Source organism: Mustela erminea, chromosome 11 (assembly GCF_009829155.1).
Source record: "Mustela erminea isolate mMusErm1 chromosome 11, mMusErm1.Pri, whole genome shotgun sequence".
Classification (NCBI taxonomy): Eukaryota; Metazoa; Chordata; class Mammalia; order Carnivora; family Mustelidae; genus Mustela; species Mustela erminea.
Genome location: NC_045624.1, coordinates 58,488,773 through 58,516,173, shown reverse-complemented (window position 1 = coordinate 58,516,173; position 27,401 = coordinate 58,488,773). Strand labels below are relative to the sequence as shown.

At 34.9% G+C, this 27,401-nt stretch overlaps 1 long non-coding RNA gene across 1 annotated transcript in view; it reads right to left on the bottom strand.

Moving 5' to 3' along the window:
• Positions 1-27,401, bottom strand: part of LOC116569088 — a 111,132-nt gene that overhangs the window by 29,018 nt on the left and 54,713 nt on the right. The window contains exon 7 of the long non-coding RNA XR_004276848.1: positions 19,926-20,017. This is a non-coding gene — a long non-coding RNA (uncharacterized LOC116569088). The remainder of the gene's footprint in view (positions 1-19,925; positions 20,018-27,401) is intronic.

Genomic DNA, 27,401 nt, shown 5'->3' with positions numbered 1-27,401 from the left:
AATTCCAGGCTGAAAGTAAAGACATTACAAATGCCTAAAATTGCAGTCTTTATCTCTAAGGCAGGTGTTTCAAAACTGGACTGGTCCCAGATATTTTTTTCCTTTTTGGTTATTGTTTTTCTAGAAGAAGTTGAAAAGGATGTTAAAGATAAGGCAGGTGTTAAGATAAGATTCCTCACCAGGAATGACTCATCAACAGCCAATCAGGGGTTTTGTATCTGTGAACATGACTAGGGGTGGTGGCTTGGCTATGGTTACGAAAACTCCCTTCAGATCAGTGAAAACAGTATTTTTAAAAACTTCTTGAAGTAATTCCCACTTTTAGGGGAAAAAAATCTCCACAGCCACTTTATCAATTAGATAACTAAGAATTTGTTACTATGTCGCTATCAAGTTAGTAGCTTTGATTCCAACATAGCCTGTTATGTTAAGGCATATCATATCCTCAGTATTAAAAATTGTGTAGAATGATGGACTAATCTCTTAGTACATTTGAATTGAATATGTCAAAATAAATTATTAAGATAAAATATATTAACAAGAGAGTCAGAGCAAGGAGAAAGAAGCACAGAGTTTAAGATGTTCAATGCTAGCTAGTGTCTTTCCAGAGTTACACGGAGTTATTTTTCCTAGGAAGAAAATGGATTAATAAATAATACAAAGACAGAAGTTCATTGGCCCCTTTGTCGTTTGCCTCCTCTGGGAATTATGGCAAGGAACAGTTGCCCTTGTTAACCTGTGAACATTTTTCACTCCCTTAGGTCATTTACTCTGGCTCAGGGGTCCAATTTTCCTTTCATTCATTAACCACATTGGGAAGCAGGGTTCCTAACCCTTTCCAGTCTAAATGTGGAACAATCACATCCCCTCACAATCAACTGCCAGCGTGCTGGGACCTTTACGTTTCACTGTGCTCTCACAGTGACGCAAGTTTTTAACAATTGAAGGATATTAACTCAAAAACTTGTTTTTTAATTGGAGGAGCTCAGGGGATTTCAAATAAATGAACTTGTATAAACTGGAAGCTGGTACATGTGCCTTTCCAATTATTTTTGTTCAAATTAGGGGAGAGGGCACTGCTAATCTCAGAAAGCAGATTTCAAAAATTATTTTAGTTATGAAGCTAACACAGGATAACAAAACTGAGCACTTGTGAATTGTTTGGATAGCTGGAAAGACATAACCTTGTCTTTTATCTTAGTAAAGATACCATATATTCAGAACAATGTCATTTCATTATTTAAATATGTGAATTTTTGTTAAGCCACTGGATTATTTTCTTTTATTAGACCTACTGGAAAAAAAGAAACAGAAATTGAATTGTAGACTTCTGCTAAGACCTTTTTCACTTTGCTCTCAGTTACATAACTTAATTGTGAATTAAAAAAAACATATTATATCCTTTTGTAACAGTGTCTTTGATAATAAAAAATATTGTCTTTGTTAATATTGTCTTTGTTAATAAAAAAGACTAACAAATCTATATTGTTATCATTAGGGAATATCTTCCCACAGTGTTTGAAATAAATACATCAAATTCTGGTGATTGAAAGGAATATGGGAAACAGGGCTTTCTAGGAACTTTCAAAATACACACTGGCATGGTAAGTTAAGGAAACTTGGTTTGGAAGAATGATAGGGAAATCCTTTGTGTTCTTTGTCATTTCCTATTTCCTCACACAAGTTGAGAGAGAGAATGGGGTGGGGACACGTGCCCTAATGCTTAATTAAGTCTTTTATCACATGACATTAGATAATTCTTAAAAAAGAACAAGATTTAGACACTTAAAATCTATAATTGATCTTCACAGGGACCATGTTCTTTAAGAAAATAATTCATCATCCAGGGATAACTTTTTAATCTAAAATGATGTATTATTATACAATATACCAGAAAATTCAATATGAAGAACTTCCCAATTCACACACACACACACACACACACACACACACACACAGAATATATGTATAATATATATGTTATATAGTGTTATACACATGTTTATATATATTATATATATAGTGTTTCTTACATCTCCAACGGCAAAATAGTGCCTTCTGTTTAATTTTTTTTTATTTTTAAACTGAGCCATTTGGTTGGGTATGGATATTCGGATACAAGATTGGAATAATTAACTGTCCATTTAGATTTTTAATTTTTTTTAAATTACAGGAATGATTCACTGAGATGTATGTCTTATAAAAGATTCACACTATATTTAACATCACCAGACAACCAGTTTTATAAGATAGATTAGCAGTAGTAGCTTTTTTGGAAAGTTATATTTTTTATTCCTCTCTTTGTTCTACAAATAGTCATTTTATAATAGTCTATAAAACACAAATTCAAAGTTTAACCAAGAATGACTTATTTCATAACTATACCAGGACACAATATCATTTATTAAATTGTTTTGAATTTTATGCATAATATATTTGATTTGTCTTTCTCTTATTAAAAGTGAACTTGAGCTTCTTTTCATATCTTTTTTTTTTTCATATCTTTATTGACTATTTATATATCATTCTAACTTCTTTTTAAACTATGCTCCACTTGCATCCTTTAGGTTGTTTTTGTTTTTCTATTTGGTTTTACCAGAGCTCCCTTTATAGTTTCCACTGAATGATTTATTTATTTGATGTATATTTACTAAGGAAACTTATTGTAATTTAACCATTGTTTTTTTGTCCAAAGAAAACAGTAATAAACAAGACATTCTAGTGAGGAAAGACAGAAGAAGAATATACAAATGAATATATAAGATAATTGTTGTACATTATAAAGGAAAATTATAACAGAAACTCTTTCATTGCTGCTGGGAATGCCAACTCAGAAGATAGTTTGGCAGATTTTTTTTTTTTAACAAAACTAAACATATTATTCAGCATTCATGCTCATTTACATAGAAGTGAGGTATAAACATGCACGTGGGTGTTTACAGCGATTCTATTCATAATTGCCAAAACTTGGAGGCAACCAAGATGTTCTTCACTGGTGAATGTATACATAAACTCTGTTGTATCCAAATAGTGGGATGCCATTTAGTGCTAAACAGAAATGAGCCATCAAGCCATAAGAAAAAAGAAATGGAGGAAACTTAAATGCACATTATTAAATGAATGAAGTCGATCCGAAAAGTTGACATACTTTAGGATTCCAACTATATGACATACTAGAAAAGGCAAAACGGTGGTGTTTTGCCTGTAAAAAGATCAAAGGTTGCCAGGGGTTGAGGAGAGGAGGAGTGAATAGGCAGAGCACAAAATATTTTTAGGGCAGTGAAACTACTCTATGTGATACTATAGTGAGGGGAGACGTGTCTTTATTCATTTGTCAAACCCCATAGAATATACAACAGCAAGAGCAAACCATAACGCAAAGTCTGGACTTTGGCTCATGTGTCAACAGGTAAGTTTATCTATTGTAACAAATGTGCCACCACCTGGGTGGGAGAGGCTGAACTACAGTGTGGGGAGCTCAGTTGTGCTGTGAACTAGAAACTGATTCTAAAAAAGAAAGTGTGTTTTTTCAGAAGTAAACTATAAAATGAGTTTTCATATACACTCCAATTTATTTATGGTTTTGCATTCCTCTATGCACTGTATTGGTCAAGGATGGAGGCTCTAGAATGAGACCACAGTTATAAGTGGTGAGACCTTAGACAATATATTTTGTCACCTAACAATATTAAATAATGTAGTATATGTAAAGCTTTTAGAAGAATTCCTGGCACATTAAGTCATATCTATTGCCATGTTTAGTAATTCTATGATAGTTACTCTCATGTGTTAGGGCAAACACTCCCCTTCAGTGTTTTTATTTTTCAATGAACTCCTGATCTTTTATTTTATTTTGCCGCTTTATCTTCCAAATGATCTTGAAAATAAACTTGTTGCATTCCATGAAAAATAAAATTTGCTGTCTTGATTTGTTACTATTAAATATATATAATAAATTGTATTGAAGGAATGTTTTAAACTTATGTTGAATGCTGTTACTATATCGTGTCTCTTTATCCAAGATTATTGAATGTCTTCCCAATTACTCAGATTTTTATGCCCACTGGTGACTTTATATGGTGGTGACTTATGCTTATTTCTTATGCTCATTTTATTGTATTTTTTTCAGTGTCCCCAGATTCATTGTTTATGCATCACACCCAGTGCTTATACTCATTTTAGTATTTTTGTTGCTTTTCTTACTTATGGAAGCCTTCCTCTCTCTCATTTTCTCTCTCATTACAGTTTTTAATTTTTTGTTTTTGGTCTAAGGGGAAAGAAATAATTGGTGTTGGTATTATGTATGGACACCTTTTCCAACTTATTAGTTCTAGTCATTTTTCAGTTGATTCTTTGTGTACTTATCTTAGGGACAGAATTATGTATCTCCCCCAAAAGATATTCTGAAGTCTAAACCCCCATACTTCATAATGTGCCCTTATTCAGAAAAAAGGTATTTTGCAGATATGATCGAATTGAGTTGAATTTATTCATGTGGACCCTAATCCAATATGGCTTGTGTCCTTATAAGAAGAGCAAAACATCTCTGTCTTCACAGAGACCACACAGGGAGAATACCATGTGACTACAAAGGAAAATATTAGAGTGAGACAGAGAAGAAAATCAAGGATCAAAAGTCATCAGTAGAAACTAGGAAGAGGAAAGAAAGATTTCTTCCCTATAGCCCCTAAGAAGGAGCATGTCCCTGACAAAACTTTGATTTTTCACTTCTAGTTTATAAAACTGTGAGAGAGTAAATTCTTGTGCTATGCTGTCTGGTTTATGGTAGTTTTTATGACAGCTCTAGGAAGTGGATACACTTTTTGTGAAGACATATGACCTATAAATAAGAGTACTTTTTAAAATGTTTATACTTTTATTATTTTATCTTATGTGATTGCATTGCTGGGGATCTCCCTGAAATGCTCAAGAGTAGTGGTGATAATGGGCATTTATTTTATTTCTGAATTTGGTGAGATTCATTTCATTAATTTACCAATAGTATGTTGCTGTCTGGGGTTTCTAGTAGATAATATTTATCGAATTAAGAAGGTTTCCTTCTGGGGCACCTGGGTGGTTCAGTGAGTTAAGCTTCTGCCTTCAGCTCAGGTCATGATCTCAGGGTCCTGGGACTGAGCCCCACATCAGGCTCTCTGCTCGGCACTGAGCCTGCTTCTTCCCCCCACCCTGTGTGCCTCTCTGCCTACTTGTGATCACTGTCTTCAAATAAATAAATAAAATCTTAAAAAAAAAAAAAGAAGGTTTCCTTCTATTGAAGTCAGTCTAGTAAATTCTATTAAAATTGAAAATTAGATTTTTGGGGTTAACTACTAAGAAAACCACATATTTTTTCCTTCAGATTTTTCCTCCTATGACTTACATCATAATATTTCCTGAGACTGAAACATTCTTATATTCCTGAAAGAAACTGTTCTCGATGATGCATTGTTCTTTTAATATGTTGCTTGATTTAATTTATTAACATTCAATTTAGTATTTTTCATACAGGTTCATAAATAAAATTGACCACTAGTTATTTTTATCCTGTTTGTGTTCCTTTTATTTGTTTCAGGATCATGCTAATTTTGTAAAGTTAATGGGGACATTTTACATTTATTTCCAGCTATATTTCTGCTGTCTAAAACATTGTCTAAAAAGTTGGAATCATCTGTTTCATGAATAGTACTCACTGATAAATATTGTGTGATCTGGGTATCTTTTTTGGATGCTGATCTTTAACAATTTTTTATTTCTTCAAGATTACTGGTATGTAGAAGTTTTTTTTAACTCCATTTTTAACTCAAGCCAAGTGTAATGATGATTTAGATGATAATTTAAATATTCATAGAAAAACATCTATTTTGTCCACATTCTCAAATATATACAGCTTATATTATTAGTTTGTAGGGTCACAGTAAAAAAGTATCACAGATTGGGTGGCTAAAACAACAGACATTTATTATGTCACAGTTCTGGAGTCTGGAAGTCCAAAATCAAGATGTCGGCAGGGTTGGGTTTTGATGAGGGTGTGAGGGAAGGATCTGGTGCAGGCTTCTCTCTTTGGCTTACAGATGACTGTCTTGTCCCTGTGTCTTCTACATCATCTTTCCTCTGTGCCTGTCTCCATGTTCTGATTTCCCCTGGACACCAGTCATATTGGATTAGGTCCCAACTTAATGGCCTCATTTTTTTTTGAGGGGGTTTGGGACAGATGGAGAGAGAGAATCTTATGTCTGCTCCACACCCAGTGCAGAGACAGATATGAAGCCAGATTCCTTGACCCTGAGATCACGACCTAGGCTGAAATCAAGAGTCAGACACTCAACCAACTGAGCCACCTAAGCACCCCCTTAATGACTTCATTTTAACTTAATTACCTAAGACCTTAGCTAGGGGGTTACATTCTGAGGTACAGGGGGTTGAGGACTTTAACATGTGAATTTTGAGGGGACACAGTTCAACCCACAACATAATTCTCCATATATTTTCTCTTATCTATTTAATAAAAGTCTGTATTTGTAATTGTACTTTATTTCTCATGCCTAATATTATTTAGTGATGTTTTTAATTAAAAAAAAAATTATCAGTTTTTTAAACAGAGTTTATCAGTAAAATTTATCAGAGTTTGCCAAACTCTAACACTCTCTTTAAATGACAGCTTTTAGCATTCTGACCATGGCTAAGGGTTCTTAAAAATTGTGTTCTTATCTATTTATCCCTTTCTACTGCTTTATAATGTTTTTATTTACTTGTTTGATATGAAACATAGATAATTCATTTTTACATTTTCTTATATTTCAATAAATCAATTTACGGGTAAACATCTCTTGAGCATGACTTTGTCACCTCTGAGTTTTAGTATAGTATTTTTATCTTTGCTTATCCTGAATAAATTCTCATTTTATCTTGATTTTTTTTATTATCTCAAGATATAAAGTAATTTATTTTAAAGTTAGTAAGTAGAAATCTTGACTGAGATTTTAAAAATAATAATGTGGGCTGTATGGCTCTGCTTTTTGGTATCTGTAGAGATTACTCTCTTCTCTCTTCTCTGGCTTAGTTGCCTAGCTAATTTGTGAATTCCCCAACTTCTTAAAAAAATGTTTTATTTATAAACTACAATGATATATGTGCCTATAGTTATGTATATGTAAACATATATATTGATATAATCATGTTTTTTGTATTAATATTTCTCTAGGAATTTTTTTAAGGTTTATTTTTTATTTCTTCAAAGATTTCATTTCTTTATTTGTTAGAGTGAGAGAGAGAGAGAGAGCGAGCACAGGCAGGCAGAGTGGCAGGCAGAGGCAGAGGGAGAAGCAGGCTCCCTATGGAGCAAGGAGCCTGATGTGGGATTCGATCCCAGGACACTGGGATCATGACCTGCTCAGAAGGCAGCCGCTTAACCAGCTGAGCCACCCACGTGTCCCTTAAGATTTATTTTTTTGAGAGAGAGAGTGCAAGCAGGGGAAGGGGCAGAGGAAGAGAGAGGGGAAGAATCCTCAAGCAGACTCTCTGCTGAGTATGGAGCCAGATGTGGGGCTCTATTCCAGGACCCGTAGATCATGACCTGAACTGAAATCAAGAGCTGGGCACTTAACTGATGGAGCCACTAAGGTGTCCCCAAATTTCTCTAGACATTTTTATTTATTAACTCCCCTTGTAATTTTTAAAACTATTAGAAATGTTAATGCCTGGGACATCTTCTTTATAGAGTGCATCATTTGTCAAAAATAATTACTTTGTTCCATTGTGATTTTCCCACTAAATTCTATTTCATTTATTTCTTTTTTTTTTTTTTTTGCTCTATTTTCTTTTTTTCTGCCTATCTTATATTTAGTTGTTTAATTACTTCTCATTTCAAAAATAGCTCTGAGGGGTGCCTCGGTGGCTCAGTGGGTTAAAGCCTTGGCCTTCGGCTCAGGTCATGATCCCAGGACCCTGGGATTGAGCCCCACATAGGGCTCTCTGCTCAGCGGGGAGCCTGCTTCTCTTCCTCTCTCTCTACCTGACTCTCTGCCTATGTGTGATCTCTGTCAAATAAATAAATAAAATCTTTTTAAAAAAATTCAAAAATAGCTCTGATAGTAACAATAGATAGCAATTTTCTAAGTCCATATTATTGGAATAATGTTAAGCAATCTGTAAATCTTGATCATTATAAAAGATTTGACTCTGCTCATGTTAATTTTGACTAGTAATATGTTAGTTACGTTAATTTAACAACTTACTCTATCAAAGTCCAGGATTAAGTAATATCCTGTTTCTCTAACCAATTTCCTCCTCCTCAAAACTGCATATTTTTATTCCTCAGTTTCTAAATGTCCCTTTACTCTGAGGTTCAGTGCATCTGGATTTTAGGTCCATGTTTTACAAATATATTTTACATTAGAAATCAACTATTATATAGACAGCATTTTTCTTACCATGGGTCTGTTACCACAGTTAGTCCTATTTATTGCATTTCTTTCTTTTTTTAAAGACTTTTCTATATATTTATTTGAGGAAGAGAGTGAGTAAGAGAGAGAGAACACAAGAGGGGGTGGAGGGTAAGGAGTAGAGGGAGAAGCAGACTCCCTGCTGAGCAGGGAAGCCTGACTCCTGGTTGATTGATAGAGACTCCAAGATTGTGAGCCTAAAGCAGATGCTCAACCAACTGGGCCACCCAGGCACCCTTACTGGATTTATTTCTAATTTTGCTGGAAATAATCTTCTTCTTTCTTTTTTTTTAAATTATTTTTTTAGTATGTACAATTAGCCACCATATAGTAAGTACATCATTTGTTTGTGATGTAGTGTTCAATGATAGCAGATGCTACAGTTAGTTGTATAGAACACCCACTGCTCACTTAGAAGGTCTGTGATGAGGGAAATTTGTGATTGTGGATGTTTCATAATATCTTTATTTTATTCTATCAATTAATGGTTTAGCTGGATATAGAATTAAGACTTAAATTCATTATATATTCCCTGAACTTGAAAAACCCCTCTTGTGCTGTAGCATCTGCTATTGAGGAAGAAGTCTGATTCTAATCTAATCCTTGTTCTTTTGTAAGGAAGTTGTTTTTGTCTTTTGAGAAGCTTTTAACTTTTCTTTTTATCCTCAGATTCTAGATTTTTACCACACATCTCATTATATAGTTCTTTCTTCATGTTAGGATTATGTTCCTTGTACATTTACTTTGAAGATGCTAATTTTTATGGGGGAAATTTTCTTCTATGTTACTCTGATGATTGGATTTTCTTCCTGTATCTGGTGGTTCATTATTGCCTGTGCATTGTCTCATTTACTAACAGCTGTTCAACTTTTATTAGAACTGCTTGCATGATTGGTTGTGGGAAATGACTAGAATATGCCTCTATGAGGTATAATTATAGCTTGTCTTCTGGATATAGGGCTCCATCCCCTCTTACAGAGTTGCTAGCTACTTGGGATGTTGTCCCAATACCTTTGCTAATCCTCCTGTTTAGCCAAACTAGGAGACACAGGAAGGTCTAGTTCCTACGAAGTTTATAGGCACCCAAAAAGACCCCCTGGGTGACATTCTGCTCCTTACATTTAATTACTTTGATCGACCTTTCATGTTAGTTTGTACACAGTTACTCCAAGGCTTCCCTGTCCATCTGATTCTACCTGCTTTCTATCTTACAGGAATCCCTCCTAATTTCTAGTCTTCTGGTCCAAGGTTGCTGTATATGTATGGTACCTTGTGAGTCATACCCTGTGTAGCCTGCTTCTGTGTGTTGGGCCAGGCAAGCACTGTTCTCATTTTCCAATGCTGTTGAGATTAATTATCAATTTAAAAATAGTTTTTCTTCTTTTAAAGGATTTACTCAGGAAGCAAGCCAGAAGTGTTTTATCAGTCAGACATCGAACAGATCTCTTTATTGACCTATTGCCTATTGCTGTCATCTGTGTGCCATAATCTAAAACCTTTTCTTTCTTTTTATTTTTTTGAAGTATTATAGAAAGATTGTGGTCTCTCATGAATATGAGATTGTTATTACAAGAAATCAGAAAATATCATTTTTCCTCTTTTCTCTTTTTTTATTTGTATTGTGCCAGTCTACAGTTTCTGGGGAAATTGGGAATATGTTGACTCCAAGCAAATGATTATGTCTTTTTAGCTTTATCTAAAAATTTAGGGTTGCGCATAACACCCAGTTCTCATTACCACATGTGCCCTCCTTAAAGAATGTTAAGAGTTCATTATTCATGAGAAGCAATAAAGGAAATAAATTTATACTTTCTTAGTCTTTTCAGAGAGCTGTCGATTATCAAACTTTAATGTATGAAACCGTTGATTTGGCATCAAAGATTTTACCTGGCTTATGTACTGAAGATAGTTTGATCCTTAATACAGTGTTTTTGGAAACATAAACATGGCTTTCTAGGTAATTAGAAAAAACTTCAGGAAATAAGATGTGTTCCTTCCTATATCTACACTTCCTCTGACAGAAAAAGAAAAGCCTTTAGATACTTTTTTTTTCATTTTTCCCAATGTGACTCCACACAATGAGTTACTGAACTGAACTTCCTCCCCTGCACAGTCCATCATTCTGCAGTATTTCACCCACTAGCCAATCCATCTGGAACTTTATCTAGTCACTTGCCAAAAATCCTCCTCCTTCTTAAAGATGTTCTGACCCACCTCTGAGTTTTCATTTCCTCCCACTCTACCCAAGTGATGAGCTCTAACCTCTTCCTTCCAGATGTCAAGCCCACCTACTCCCCTGAGATAAAATATCTGCAACAATCTTCTTCACTGCCAACTATTCACCAGATATAAAAATGAATTTTCATATCTCCATTTCAAGTGTCAAAAGAACCCATTTTCAACTGGAAAAAATTATATGCCTTTTTCAAACTTATCATCACTCTATCGAATATATCAATTTGGATTCAAGAGCTTATTTTATTTTAGTCTCAACCATTCTTACAATTCCTTCAGTGCACACATAGATACGTGCAAACACACCCCGTATTCCTGGTAAATTTTATACAAATGGCCCTTTTCTATATATTAACTTCTGGAGAAAAAATCATACTACCATGTCCCTGAAATTATTTGGAAGCAAGATTCCTCAGTATTTCTCATACATGTCTTTTTAAAATTTCTTGTTTGCGTTGCTTATAGCACTCATTGAATTATATAATCTTAACTATAGAAGAGAATATATAAATTATCTAAATAGCTTCCACTCCCAGTATGAAATACATCTAATTTTAGGTGATTACTATTTTGTGATAAAGTTTGCTCATCATGCATTCATTTAATCAAGAAACACTTATTGAGGGGTACTGGGTGGCTCAGGCCATTAAGCTCCTAATTCTTTTTATTTATTTTTTTTTTAGCTCCTAACTCTTGACTTTGGCTCTGGTAATGATCTCAGGGTTGTGAGATGGAGGCCCACCACCAGCCATGCCTGTGGAGCCTGCTTTACATTCTCTCTGCCTCTGCCCTTTCCCCCTCCCCCTGCATCTCTCTCTCAAAAAAAAAGAAAGAAAGAGAAAAGAAAAGAAAATTAGAAATAATGAGTGTTTAACTATGTCCCCAAACTAATCTAATGGCTGGGCATAAATCAATCATCTGCACTTTCAAGGAAATCACGTTTTAATGGGAGGAGATAAGTAAGTAATAAACATAATAATTAAGTTGGTAATACAATGAGAATGTATAATCTGGGATTTTATCTATTTGGTTGTTAATTAGATAGATACCCTGTTACTGTTTCATGGCTGCTGACAGAAAACATAAAAGACTCCTGGGTCAGAGACCAAGTTCTCTTTTGCACAGTACAGCAGGCAGCAGGAACATTGGTTTATTATGCACGGGGATTATGCAGATAGGACCAGATGGATGCCGTGCACAAAGCAGAACTGTATCACAACTGTGCAACATGGGATATGAAGAAATCACTATTCTGTAGCAAGCAGTAAGCAAGTCTTGCCCTCTGCTCAGAGAGAGAAACATTAACTTCTCTTTCAAGATCGCTTGCTATCAAGACAACTCTGAGGAATGTCCCCAGTTCAATAGCTATTACGACTTTGAATTCTGGGCATACCCACCAAGGTGCATAGAAACACAAGTCATCCTTGAAGAGGATTTCCAAAAAGATGGGTGGTGATAACTGTTATGAAATAGAGAATCGAGGAGCTCAAGGTTGTAAGAGCAGAGAAGGCAGGAGGCGGGCTCACCATTTGCAGAGCTGAAGAGGTTGGCCAATGTAGATAAAATAGGCTAGATTATGCTGTGGTGACAGACAACTCCAAATCTTAGTGATTTATAATGACAGATATTTTTGTTTCACTCAAAATAGATGTCAACAACCATTGGGTGGCAGCAGACTGTGTGTGACTGTCATCTTGATTCCTGTGCAGAGGTTAATGGAGCAAGAACAGTATTTTCTTAGTCATAACAGTGGCTGAAAGAGGGAATATAGCAAAGCACAACCTACCAAAGCTTCTTTCTCCCTTCTGTCTCATCAACCAATGCAAGTCAGATGGCCAAGTCTAATCACACACTAGGGAGAGGAAGCAGATGCTGATGACAAAATCTACTACAGTAGACTTTTTTGAGAAGGTGAAATTCCAGCAAGTAGTGGGAAGAAATGAGAAATCGAACCATGTGGGTGTATGGGGTAAGGAATTCTAGGCAGAAAGAAAGGGTAGAAAAATGACTTTGAGGCAACAGTATGCCTGGGGTGATTGGAAGAATATCAACAAAGCCATTGAGGATGGAGCAGAGCAGAAGGGAAATAACTCCTCTGGGCAAACAGAGAGAGCCACTTGTGTAAGGATTCTATGTTAGAATTTTCCCAAAATAAGGAGTTACTACCATGTCAGAACGGAACAGTGAAAAAGAATAGAAGCAGGAAGATTTGTCCAGTGCTCCATCAGTGGTGGCTCAGAGCAGAGTGGTAGCAGGCACTATGGTGGAAAAAGGGGGGCTGTATATATTTTGAAGGTAACAGCAATAGAAAGATTGGATATGGTGGCTGAAGAAAGGAGACAAAGAGAATGAGAGAGAGGCTCATTCACATCACACTTGAAAAGCCTGTATTATGAAAGGTTATGTATGCTGTAAAATTTACATTAAATTTATACTAAAGTGAACTAATGACCATGTTCTTAATCATCTTTATCTTTAAGATATTTTGCCTGTTTTTTTTTTTTTTTCCTATCAGTTTCTGGAGGCCAGTGTTAAAAAATCTCCCAATAAGATTGAGCAAAAGAAGTTAGAATTGTCATATTTTTGCATTGGGTTATCTTTTGCATAAGATAACTTTATCTTATGAAATTTCTCTGTGTCTAGTAATACTTTAAAATTTGTTTTATAAGATATCAGTATAGCTATGTCACCTTGTTTTTGTTTAGAATGTGCATGGCATGTGTCCGATATTTTTAAACATTGAAGGGCTATATCTTATATAACTTATAGTTATTTTTATTTTTTATCTTGTCCAACAATTTTGAATTCTAAGTAGATGGCTTTGTTAATTTACATTTATTTTACTGCTGGGTGTCTGAGTGGCTCAGTCAGTTAAAGAGTGGCCTTTGGCTCAGGGTCCTAAGATCGAGCCTCACATCAGGCTCCCTGCTCAGTGGGAAGTCTGTTTTTCCATCTCCCTCTGCCAGTCCCCTGCTTATGCTTTCTTGCTCACGCTCTCTCTCTCTCAAATAAATAAATAAAATCTTTAAAAAAATAAAGTTTTACTGCTTATTTGTATTTGAATTAGGATTTTATTATGTTTTCTATTTTCCTAATAGTTTCATTCTTATTTCTTTTTTATTTTTTAATCTATATGTTTTATTATTTTATTTTCCCTTAGTTAGTTAATTATTTCTTGTTACCCTAGAGATTGCAATATTTGTCTCTGATTTATTCAATTGCATTTCAAATTAGTCAATTTACCAATTTTCAGAAATCCAAAGACCTTGTTTATTTTAACTCCATTTAACTATCTGCATCTTACTTTTGTTTGTTTTGGTAACTTTTGTTTTTAGGTGGGCAGGGGCAAAAGGAGAGGGAGAGAGAGACTCTTAAGCAGCCTCCATGCCCAGCATAGAACCCCATTCAGGGCTTAATCTAAAGATCCTGAGATCATGAGCTGAGCTGAGATCAAGAGTTTGTAGCTCAATCAACTGAGATACCCAGGTGCCCCTTGGTAATGTATTTTAAATCTGCATATATTTTACATCACATAAAACATTGTTACTGTTGCTTTTGAAGGTATTAATATTTACTTATATTTACTCTTATAATCAGATATTCAGCTTCATCCTACAGCAACCTACCACCTCTAAGGCACCACAAGAAAGAAGTAATCTTTCTATTGTTTTTCATTGCTGGTTGCATTACCAGTTTAATCATAAGTCATTTCCCTTCTGCCAGAAAAAACCCTTCTAATATTAATTTTAATGATAATTTCTTGCCAATGCATTTTTCTTGATCTAAAAACTGTATGTATTTTTTAATCTGTGAAGCTTACTTCTGCTGATTATAGAGTTGTAAGTTGCTACTATTGCTTTTAGAACTTTAAAGGCAACATTCCATTGTCCTTTGCTGAAAAGTTGATTCTCGGTTTACTGATGTACCTGTAAAAGTAATGTCATTTTTCCTGGATGCTTCTAAAATAATCTTTTAGATTTTGGTTTTCAACAGTTTTTCTATCCCATAATGTGGTGTGATTTTTATTGCACTTGTCTTGCTTGGAGTTCATATTTAATTACTAATTTGAATTACTTCATTTTTTTAGTTAGAGTTTCCACTTGATTCTATTTTATAGATTCCCCTTCAATAGTGAAATTCTCCATTTTGTACCTGTTTTTCTTGAATATAGTGATCATAATTTTTAAAAATATACTTATCTGGGAAGTCTTATATTTTGGTCATCTATGTGTCTATTTCTGGGGGTTTTTCCACCTGATTTTCAATGATTTGGTTCTATCTTTTGGCTTGCCTAGTAATTTTTTATTATATGCTAAACCTTTTATATAAAAATGTATGGAGTCTTTCTTTTTAATCAGAGACTTAATTTTTATTTTACAATAAAGTAAAATATGGGGGTGTTAAGTTGTTTCAATTAAAAACTAAAATAATTTTTGTTCATAATTCAGTGGTTTTGGAAGCTAGTTTATTTATGGTGTGCTTTTAAACCTAGAAAGGATCTCACAAGGGCCCTTTCTCCTTGGTGAACACTAAATTCCAATATTTTTTTCTTTTCCGTAACATTATGAGACCGACAAAATGTGTTTCATTTTTTAACTCCTTATCAGATAGTTTCCAATTTTTTTCTATTAAATCTGGCCCACACAAGAGTAGCTTAGGAGTTAGGAAATCCCTTAAGGGAAAATTACACAGAGACTATTGGTCTCATTTCTCTGTGATTTTCCTTTATTCCCTGGGATCTTGGAATCTCAAATTTTGCCTGTCTTGGTGGTCTTGAATTTCAATTTTTTAATCTCTTGAACCCAGTTTGCTTGCTGAAACCTTTAACCTAATTTTTGTTAAGCCTCTATGCTCAGTGCTTTGAATTACCAAATGTCCCAAGGATAAAATAGCAGTGGCAAATGCATGACTTATTTTAATGCATTTCTCTTCTTTCCAAAGTCTTTTTGCCTGCTACCCAATCCTGCTAATTGTCTGCTTTGGTTTTTGTGTTTTACATTTTTTTAATTTTTTTTTTTTCCCTGTAGTTAGCCTAAGCATCAGTATTACTCTCATACAACATACTTTGTTATAGGGAGACGCACATGTCTGTCAAACATTTTTATAATGTTATAATTTAGAAGACAGATTAGAAGTATATGAGTCAGATATCATGCTTTGAAGACCAACTTTACTACCTCTCTGATACCTGACTCTTGGCCTCAGTTTCTTCATATGTGAAGTGGATATGACAGTTCCTACTTTATAGAGTTGTGAGACATATAAGAGGGTTGCATGTAATATGCTGAACACAGAGTGGCACTTTAGAAGCACAAATACAAGTTACAAAAATGACTATTAGTCTGCTTATGGTCCAAAGGTACTTATATCCTGCTCAATAGAGAGTAGAGATACTGCATTATTTTTTAAATAAACTTAACAAAGTTTTTTCAATTGAAACTTTTTTAGTAATTAAAAGAACATTTAATAATATGTACAATGATGGGTTCAGTGATTGTTGCCAAGTTTCCTAAAGTGAATTTTTAAATTATTCCTTTTAAAATCTGGCTTTTTCCTCTCTACTCTCCTCTGGCACCTCAACTGTTCTGCAAAATTTCCCTACTATTACAGCTATGCCCCTTTGACCCCGCTTGGTGTACGGTTTTGTACTGTTATCGATTGAACTTGTGTTTCTATTTTCTAATAAAATTTTACATAACTAATTGAAACTATGACTTTTATCATTGTTGATAATACTCCTATGATCAGAGTGCTTTGTGTGTCATTGCATTCATAATTATTTGCTGAATGTAACTGGGGCACAGGTTGGCAAGAAGAAATGAGAAAAACTGAGAACTCTACTCCAGTTTAAAAAGGTGAGAAGATACATAGGGGTTCATGGTTCTTAAAATTCTGCTTTCAAGAAAATGTTTTCTTTCTGTTCTCTTTGATCACCAGAAAATGTAAAATGTTAAGTCTAGTAAAATAGATAATTTATTGTATATATTCCGAAAGATAGAAAATACTTCCAGATTACATATTTATTAATTTCAGGGACCAATTGTGGCTTATAATAGGAAACATTAACCTGTGCTAACAGATGAGAGCATTTGCACTATAAAAACTGCATTAACGTCTTTTGTTACTTGAAAACAATTGATGTTATAGCGTGGTTTTATGATTAAAGTCTCCAGGTCCTTTGGTAAGAGAGATATCTCAGAGAAGGCATAAGCCTCTTTTTAAGAGCCTCCTGCCTGCCCTGGTCAATTCGACCACTTTTTAAGACAAAGCCTGGCTTGTTGAAGCAGGAGACATACCTGTAACAGAACTTTGTCCCCTCCATTTCAATTCTTTGTCTAGGCTCTCTGCTCAGCCAGGAGCCTACTTACCGCCACCCCCCCTCTCTCTGCCTACTTGTGATCTCTCTCTGTCAAATAAATTAAAAAATCTTAAAAAAAAAAAAAAAGAATTGTTCAATTCTTTGGCTAATCCTAGTTTTCCCAAACTCCATATAACCATCGGAGCCTCTTTCTTTTCCTTATACTTTCTGCACTTGCCTTTTATTTACATCTTGTTTGCTTTCAGATTCTTTCTACAAAGGGCTCAAGTTTGATTTTTCTACTTAATCTCCCTCTAGAATTCTAGTAACTGACAATATGAATTTTTCATCAATATGGTGTAATACTTACTTAGAACTCTCTGGAGAAGCTCTTCCTCACTCCTAGGGCAATACTTTGGTTACAACATAGCCTAAAAATAAACTTTCATCAGAAGAGATGAACCTAAGTCTATTCAAGAGAAAAGTATAGGGTACTGTAAATAGTGATTAAACACTGTAGACCATTCTTCTAGGAGTAGTCTTCGATTTGGATTGATAAACAAAGTCATGATACACAATAGATTTCACTCAGCACCAAGTTGGCTTAGCTTTAAGAAAAAAAACAGAGCAATGTTATCTGTCAAAGTTGTGGTTAACAAAAATATTCCAATAGTAATAGCATTTGTAATATGTTTAAATGAGGCATTCATAAATTTTATTAAAGTATTGAAACCAATAAAACACCATTCACTAGCCAACATAATATTCATGATACTGTTATTGAAAATTATGAAAATATTTATTGTCAGTCTTGAATCTCTCCTCCATTGCAACCATTCCAAGAAAGTGCCTCTGTACTTGAATCTGGCGATATCATTATGGATCACTAAAGAATGTGCTTATTATTGGGTCAAATTCTCCTGGAAGCCTTCCCAGAATTAGGTTGCAACTGTTTGGTAAGAAGAAACATCTAGAAAAGCCAATTAGCTTGCCAGTCTCTATAAGCATTTTTTAAAGCTAGTATTTAAAGCTGGCCTATGGCTACTTTGATTTTGTAGATTTCACTAGGTCATAATTTCCCAGTCATCAGAATTAATGAAAATTCAGGAAAAGTCAAACTTCAGGGAATGTAAAACCTCACATAGGAATATTTTAGAAGCATCCAGTAACCTTCCAATGTGACAAACCAGGCCTTCTTTACACATATTACAAGTAAAAGAGAAAGTAGAAGGTGAAGATAGGGATGGTAAGCAAAGCTAGATTTAAAGATTCTGGCAGACGTATTTGGATCTTCCACTGCCCCAGGACATGGATCATGTAATGAACTAATCCTTCCCACACATTCTGTAACAATAAAATATATGCTATATCTCTTGTAAGATATAGTAACTAGAAAGTAGATGTAGGCCCCAAGGAAGAAAGAGTGAAGCTTGCCAACTCACAGTGTAAGATGACGTGAAAGTCTATTCATGACTCTTCATAAGCCCTTATTCTAGAAGGTGCTGACCACTCTCTAGGGAATTCTGTTCTCACTGCATTATTTTTTAGAACTAGCATCTGTAAAGGTGATTGAAATAATATATTAGAATATTCCCTATAAAAAGCAGAAGGAAAAATACCTCTGGATTATGTATATGGAATTTTTCCTTTCTCATAAGAAGTGCGTGCCTCACTTAGCTAAAGACAGAAATGTTCTCCTTCGTAGTAATTAGCTCTAATGCTTTTTGAACTCTCCTGGATAAAGCACATATAACTTCCAAGGTCATCTCTGTGTGCCCAGGGTATTTCTTTGCATAGCCCCTACCTTTCTCTGTGCTTTCAATGGGAAAATAATAAATCCTGGGTAAAGACAGGTGAAGGGCTAATAAACAATGGTGCTTTGTATAGCTTACCTTTTGAAAGGCAGTACAATCACTTGTGCCATAGTATGTATCCCTCAGTGTATTTAAAGTTTTCTCCTCCATGATGTATGGGCTTCAATATATTGGCCCTGTATCACCTTTCATCTATTTTTCACATGGCACACAGGATCACAGCCTAAAATAAAAATACTCTAAATCAGGAGCATGGGGGTCTCTTCTTTTTACTAGGGTTGTCCTCTGGAAGTACTTTCTTCATCCCTAATGAGCTTGTGCTTTTACCAACTAAACTTAAAGTAGGTATTCTTCCTACTCATTTCCTGCTTATTTTGTTCTTGGTACAAAGTACCAAGTACAAAGTACTTTTGCCTCTGCCTTGCATGTTAGAATATCTATCTATCTATCTATCTAAAATATATATATATATATATGACACCTATCCATCTATCTGTGTAACCGTATTTTATATATATATTCCTTCATTGTGCCCTAGTGCATATATTAAAATAGAAAAGAAGAGATTAAATGTGTAAAAAAGGAAAAGTCAGCAACTTACAAAGAGCCCAACACACACACACATATATACATGAGCAGGCAGGTTAAAAGGTCACGAAGGAAAAGAATATGGATTTCTGGAAGGGGTTTAAATATAAACAACCCTGTGACATTGGTTCAAATACAGAATGAATGGAAGGGTTGGACATATTTATTAGGGCAGACGATTGGAAAAATTAATCCTTGGCTAAACTAAAAAACATCCAAGGAAGGCAATATTTGAATGTCTACCCTCAAGTCCAAGAGGAGGAATCTCTAGGGATTTTTTGGAGAGAAGAAACTCTATTACAACATTTTCCTGGCCTGAAAGCCTACTTAGGAGGAAGTGAACAGAACCCAGCCCCAAGGCCAAATTTCAAGCTCAAGTGGATGGACTGCCAGGACATCCTACACACCGGACAAAGGCAGTGAAGCCAAGACAACCCACATTCCCATGCTTTTAAAAACTGGGGAACCTCAAGGGGGTACTTGATTTATGTGGAATAACTGGCCTGCTCAAATACATTTCAGAAAGCAAAACTTTTCCAACACTCTCACCTGGGATTGAGGACTCTGGAAAATGGTGGTGGAAGAAGGAAATGGAGTGAAATTGCTCCTTGGCAAATGCATTGAGACTCTTGAAAGGGAGCCTAAGGTTGGGAAAAGAACAATAGCCAGTGGTTATTGAGCACTTACTGTGTGCCATGCCATGACAGCCTTCTGTAGAATCCCCTCCTATCCACACAAAATTCCTACAACTCATATGCAATTATTACATCGGTCTTTACATTGATGAAGCTGGAGCTTAGACTGGGTATCTGATCAATGAACATACTAGGAACATGAAATGAACACCTAGTAAATGGTAGAGGTGGGAATTAAAGCCAGGTTTGACTAATTTAGCGTCTACATTCTTGACAACTTATTGGGTTCAACAAAGGAGCCACTGCAAGAAAGGAAACCATGAGCTGGGAAGCAAACTCAAAATACATATAATTTCCACGATTCTCTACGCAAATTCATGAATCTCATAAATAAAAGAAGTCTTTCAAACAGACTTTCAAAGAAGACTGTTTAGAATTTACCTGTGGAACAATAAGAGGTTAGAGGACTGACTGCTGTAGGGTATAATTTGTGTATTTACTCAGGCTCTAAAATTTGGAACCTCAGTGAATTGGTGCTAGTCCTTTGCCAATATCTGTCAATCTAATTTATTGATCTTAAAATAATGAAAAGTAAAATTTAAAATTCAGCAATTAAAAGATATTTCCTGTGCTACTGCTATATGCATTCATGGACATTCTATCTCTTAATCTAATGACCAACTCAGTGGTTAGCATAAAATGGGAATTCAGTAAGTATTTTTAAAATAATGAGGTAGGTAGGTATTTCCCTCATTTTACAAATGTGACAACTGACACTCAAAGAAAACTTAGCAATGACCGCAAGACCTCATGTAGGATTCAGATTTAGTTTTTCTAACTTCAAAACCCATACATTTGGTACAATATCAAAAGCCACAAAATTACAACATTATGTTGTTATAGAAATGAATAAAGTGAGTGGAAAGGAGATTACACTTGTGCAGGGCCTTAAATAGTGAGCAAAACATTTCATGGAACAAAAATTAATTGTACATGAGAATGTGGAAGACTGTGGAGGGAAATATTCCTGGCCACTGCTTCCAAATTTGTCATATCATAGCACATATACTATTTTTATAGCAAGCTATGGGAAATGAGGAAGTAATTCTCAGCTGGAGGCAACTTCCCTGAGTGCTCTGGCCATTTTTGACTCTGACCAGCTACCTTGTGAGTTGAAGGGATTCAAATCTTATCACGCCTTGAATCCCCTGGCCACATAAAAATATTCCAGATGTACCAGTTGAGAAGCTTAGTTTGGGGCATATAAAATAGCATACAAAAATGTAAATACAAGGAAATGCATGAAATATTTTTGAAACCTTAAGAAGTTCACTTGCTTTAGAGATATGGTAGGAGATGATATTGGAGAAGCTGTTCTAGAGTCTGATTATAAAGTTTCTTAAATGCCATATATTGGATTGAAAAATTATAATAAATATGCAACACAAACAAACAAAACCCCCCCAAATTCAAACCTAAAATAGAACAATAATGGAAAGAAGAATTTTCCTTTTTCAGTTTTTTCTTTAATATCATTTTGCATATTTGAAACTGTATTTATAACTTGGAGATTCCTGCTGTGATGCACTAATTGTATTAGACAAAATATCCCTCTGAGATCAGTTATTAAAGCTAAGCAAAATGAAATGTAATAAAATAAAAAGGAACAAATGTTTAAAATTATTCTTCAATAACTAAGGCAGCAAGAAATCCAGGAATTAAATTCCTGAAAAGAAAGAAGTGCATTGAAATGAACCCTCCATTTGTCTCCACTTTTTCACCTCAATTGCCAATTCCTATCCCTGAACATAGAAACTTATCATGAAGCAGCAACTTAGAAACTGTTGGAAGACAAAAAATTGGACTTCAGCATTATTAGAAAAGGCATAATTTGAGGGACCTGCCAATCAAGAGACTTCAGGAAAGTGACTCTGACAGTCTACATATAATTTCTACTCTAAGGACCCACTGAGACAGAGAAACTCCAAAACTCTGCTTGGAAGCTAAATAGCTTAGCAGAGAGTTTGAAAACCCCATGATGCTAGAGAGACAAAAAGCAGTGTTCAGCTCCCCAAATAAGAATGATTCCACTCAAACACTTAGGATTATTTTACATTGAGATTCCTGTAAGCATTGCATACAAGGAGTAAGAACCAATTAAAAATAGAGCAGTTTTGCTTGGATGAAAGTAATCTGCTTACCCTTAAATTGGGTTGGAAAAACAAACACACTAAATCTTCTTCACAGGATGATATCTAGAGCCTTCACAATCGTTTTCTACATATTTTCCAGCATTAATTGAAAACAAAATATGTCAAAAAAACAATCAAATAACCAGAACAAAGAGAAAACAAATTCTTAAATAACTGAGATTAATATATTTAATAAAACAGATAATTTGAAAAAGTTCACCAAATAGCAACATCATTTAAAACAGAAATCAGATGAAAAGCTAAGACCATTGAAATTAAGAATTAAAAAACAAATTTAATGGCAACATAAGAACTGAGGAAGACAGGAGGAGTGATTGGATTATAGATTAGTAGAATACTATTCAAAATGAATCATAAATAAAAGCATGGGGAAAATACAAATCTAAGAAATATGCAGATAAAATTTTACAATATTGCTGATTATATGTTCTATATGAATTAATTACTTTTGTACAGTTACTTGTTACATTTAGAAAATAAAAGTTGAAAGATAAATTAATTCATAATAGCTTGAGAATCACCAAATACCTAGGAATAAATCTAATGAAAATTATAATAGCTCTGCATAGTAATCTATAAAATACTATAAGAGAAATCAATGAAAACTGTTAATAAGTGGGAAAAAAAACCCACTATGGCCATAGACTAGAGGATTCAGTATTTTTTTTTCTTTTTTTTAAAGATTTTATTTATTTATTTGACAGACAGAGATCACAAGTAGTCAGAGAGGCAGGCAGAGATTGGAAAGCAGGCTCCCTGCTGAGCAGAGAGTCTGATGCGGGGCTCCATCCCAGGACCCTGAGATTATGACTTGAGCTGAAGGCAGAGGCTTAACCCACTGAGCCACCCAGGTGCCCTGAGGATTCAGTATTCTTAAGATGACAATTCTCTCTAAGTTTATCTGTAGTTTTAACACAACTTCAGTGAAATTACCGACTTTTTTTTTAATTGACAGGCTAAAGCTAAATTTATATGAACCATGATAATCTTGAGAAAGAACATATTTGGAAGACTTACATCAAGTTTTTTTTTTTTTATAAAACTACTATAAAGAAAAATATGTGATATTGGTACGTAGATACACAGTTTGATAGAATAGAATATAGAATTCAGAAGCAAACCCATTCACATATATTCACCTTATTACAGCAAAATTGTTGCTAAAATTCAGTAAATAAAGAATGGTCCTTTTGGTAAATAATACTGGATCAAGTGAATTTTTTATGGAAAAAGTGGTAATTTATTCCTTCTTAAGACCTCACACACAAAATTCAGTCCCAAAAGATTTCAGACTTAATGTAAAAGATAAAAAAGGTACGGTTGTATAAGATCAAAAATATCAAAATGTCCACTTGGTAGAAAACATTTTTTAAAGTATTTTTTTAATAAAAAAAAACACTATCTAGAAAGAAATGGAGGAATAGGTTTCATTTTCTTACAATTAAGAGAAATTTGTTAATCAAAAACATCTCATTAAAAGTATAAAAAGATGGGGTGCCTGGCTGGCTCAGTCAGTAGAGCATATGACTCTTGATCATGGGGTTGCAAGTTCAAGCCCCATGTTAGATGTGGAGATTACTTGAAAAAAAATAATATCTTAAAAAAAAAAAGAGTAAAAAGACAAGCCATAAAGTCTGAGAACACACTAGCAATATGTATATTTGGCAAAACACATGTATCTATAATATATGAAAAACATCTAAAAGCAGTAAGGAAAAGATAGACATTTAATTTTAATAATCAAGAGCCTGAACAGGAATTTCAAAAAAGAGGATATTCAGATGTCCAGTCAACCTGTCCAAAGGTGCTCAACCTTATTAGCAATCAGAGAAATACAAATGAAAATCACAATAAGACAACATCAAGTGGTGAGCTTGAGGGATGCTGGATCCCTGTAAACCACTAGTGGTAATATACCTTTTTATAACTATTTTGGTAAACTGACACTATCTATAAATCTTTGTGTATCACACTTTATGACCCAACAATCCCACTCTTAGCTATGTAATCAAGAGAAATACATGCCATGGTACACTAATTCAAGGTGTGAGAATATTCATGGCGGTATTAGTCACAATAGAAAATCAGACACAAATCTCCAAAATAATAGTATTTATACCTTTGTACGATAGGATGATATATGTAATAATAAAGAACTCCACTGCTCTATGCAGCCACTAGGTGAACCTCACTGATAGATGATTCAAAGAACCCAGACATAAAAGAACATCTGTATTAGGTGATGGGGACTAAGGAGTGCACATATCATAAAGAACACTGGGTGTTGTCTGGAAGTGCTGAATCAAGGTATTGTACACCTGAAACTATTTAACATTGTATATTAACCCTAATGGAATTTAAAATAAAATACATAATAAACAATACCTATATTGTATAACTTTATTTAAAGTTCACACTGGCAAGTTGAGCCTAGTTGATAGAAGTGAGGATATTGGTGAACATTTAAAGGCATTTTAATTGGTAGACTGTTAGGAGAGAGGCTTTTCAGATGTTCTGTATCTTCTATATGTCCTATTTTTGCATCTGGTTATCAATTACATAAGTATGTTTCCTTTGTAAAAATGTAGTAAGCTGCGCATTTCAAAAGTATACTTTATGCAAGTTATACTTCAATAAAAAAGTGAAAATATCGTTCTGCAAAATGCAAATAACTTCCCAATATTTTATTCTACACCCATTTAAACCATTCCCTTTTGGTCATTGTACTGCCCTAACTGTGTAAATTTGTCCTGTCTTGAGTTTCAGCCACCTACTCATATCCCTCTCTCTTCCCTTCCTTGATCCTCACAGGCCATAAAACCCTGAAAAAATAAGTTCACTTCTTGGGCTCCTGTTTTTACATATGTAAAATATAAAGATTGGGTTACATTACTTCAAACTTTCTTTCATTTTTTTTTAACCTTCCTTCAATATCCCTGCAGCTCTAGTCTTCCTCCCATATAGTTTTCATTACTCCACTGAGCAAATTCTGACAGTATCTTCATCAATAAATGTAAAATTCTCTGCTTGGCTTGGAAGGCAAAATTTCTGCCTGTCCAATCTTATGTCCTGTAGCTCCCAAGAACATTCCTTCTTCTATCGTATTTGTCCAGAATCCTCAATGCCCTATGAGTCCTACATACTAAATTCTGTTGTATCTTCTTCTTCTCCCTCTCTCTTTGATGTCTGCTGGTTGTTCAAGTCCCCATTCAAGCCCTCTTTCTCCAGCCAACGTCTTCTTACTATTCTTTCCTTTACTGATGTGTCTATTTTCAAATACTTTGCACATAGCCTGTTGCAATCTTCTGCTGTCCTACATGTGCCTTACCTGTGACCCTTCTATCTCCTGTAAGGAGAAGAAGTGTGGGTTTGCATTCCACTAATTTGACATTTGCGGTCTCCTGATGTAAAACGTTTTTTCCAGTTTTATTATCAGGGACTCCTGAGCGGCTCAGTGGGTTGAGCATCTGCCTTTGGCTTAGGTCATGATCCTGGGACTCCTGGGATTGGCCCCTGGCATGGAGCCCTGCCTGGGCTCCTTGCTCAGCAGGGAGTCTGCATCTCCCTCTTCTTCTGTCCCTCCTCCCACTCCTGCTCCCTCCTGATCACTCTCTCTCTCTTTCAAATAAATACATAAAATCCTTTAAAAAAAGATACGTGACATACAGAGCTGTGTAAGTTTAGAATGTACAGCATAATGGTTTGACTTTCATATATTGTGAAATGATTACCACAATAAGTTTAGTTAACATCTATCACCTCATCGATTCCAAAAAAATTCCAAGAAACAAAACCAAAGGATCTAGGATCTACTCTTTTAGGTTGCCTATAAACCACACAGCGGTGTTAACTATAGTCATCATGTTGCACACACATCCCTAGTTCCTATTTATCTTATAACTTGAAGTTTGTGCCTTTTAATTACCTTCATCCAATGCCACCACCCCCATCTTTTTTATTTTATTTTATTTTATTTATTTGATAGAGAAATCATGAATAGACAGAGAGGCAGGCAGAGACTGAGGTGGAAGCAGGCTCCCTGATGAGCAGAGAGCCCGATGCGGGGCTCGATCCCAGGACTCTGGGATCATGACCTGAGCTGAAAGTAGAGGCTTTAACCTACTGGGCCACCCAGGTACCCCCCACCCCCATCTTTTTATCTGTTCATGATCATCTGCTCTAACACACTGGCAGATTCTGAAGACCAGGCTTCTAATTGTATTCTTGAAATTTCCTCACAAATGGAGTTTAATCCTGCACAAAGAAAACCTTCAATATATACTTATTGATTTTCTTTTCCTGGTTCTTTCAAAGAAGCAGGACATTATAGTGTTAAAACTAACACCATTCCTTTACTATAGTGCTTTCATGGTTTCACACTCTGCATAAAATCCTAAGGATATGGGCCATGAGGCACATGGGGCCTTGCCTAATTCCTGGTCAATTCTCTGGCTCCTCCCCACCCTGCTCCTTCTTAGCCTTCAACCTTACTCTTCCCTCTGCCTACAATGCTCTTCCTTCAAACCACCTTTTCACGTATTTTAGATCATTCTCCAAATGTTATCTCCTTAGAGAGATCATTATTTATCTTTTCATGCCCTAAGCAATATTTTCTTTTGTTTTTCCCTGTGACTTTACTTACTCCAAGCTAAATGTAAACTACTCAGAGAAGGCACTTTGAGTTTCTTTTTTTGGGTTATCTCCAAGGCTTATGTATATAATGTATTCAACAAATATGAACTGAATAAATATGTAAAGAAATGACCAAGTGGAGTGAACACTGACAATAATAGTTGAAAAAAATTGTAATACAAAGTGTATGCTCCGATTGAATTGAAAGCATTGGTTCAGATCCTGAGGGACAAAGTAATATATCAACTATATAAGAAGGAGACACAACCTCAAAATTTATGGTTATAATTAATAAAAATAGGGGGAATGTGAGTTGTGAACAAACTGTTCTTACAAAATGATAGGATAAATGATAGTGCTTTAAAACTCCTGAATTTAAAACAAGTTGAATATTGAACTACACAGTAGATAATAAATAAAGCTGATTAACTATATCTGATCTTATCCTAAAAATGAGTGCATCTGGGAACCAGATGACTTTAGACTTACATTATAGACAAGAACTCTTTAAGGCTTCAATATAGGTGGAGACAGGAATCATTATC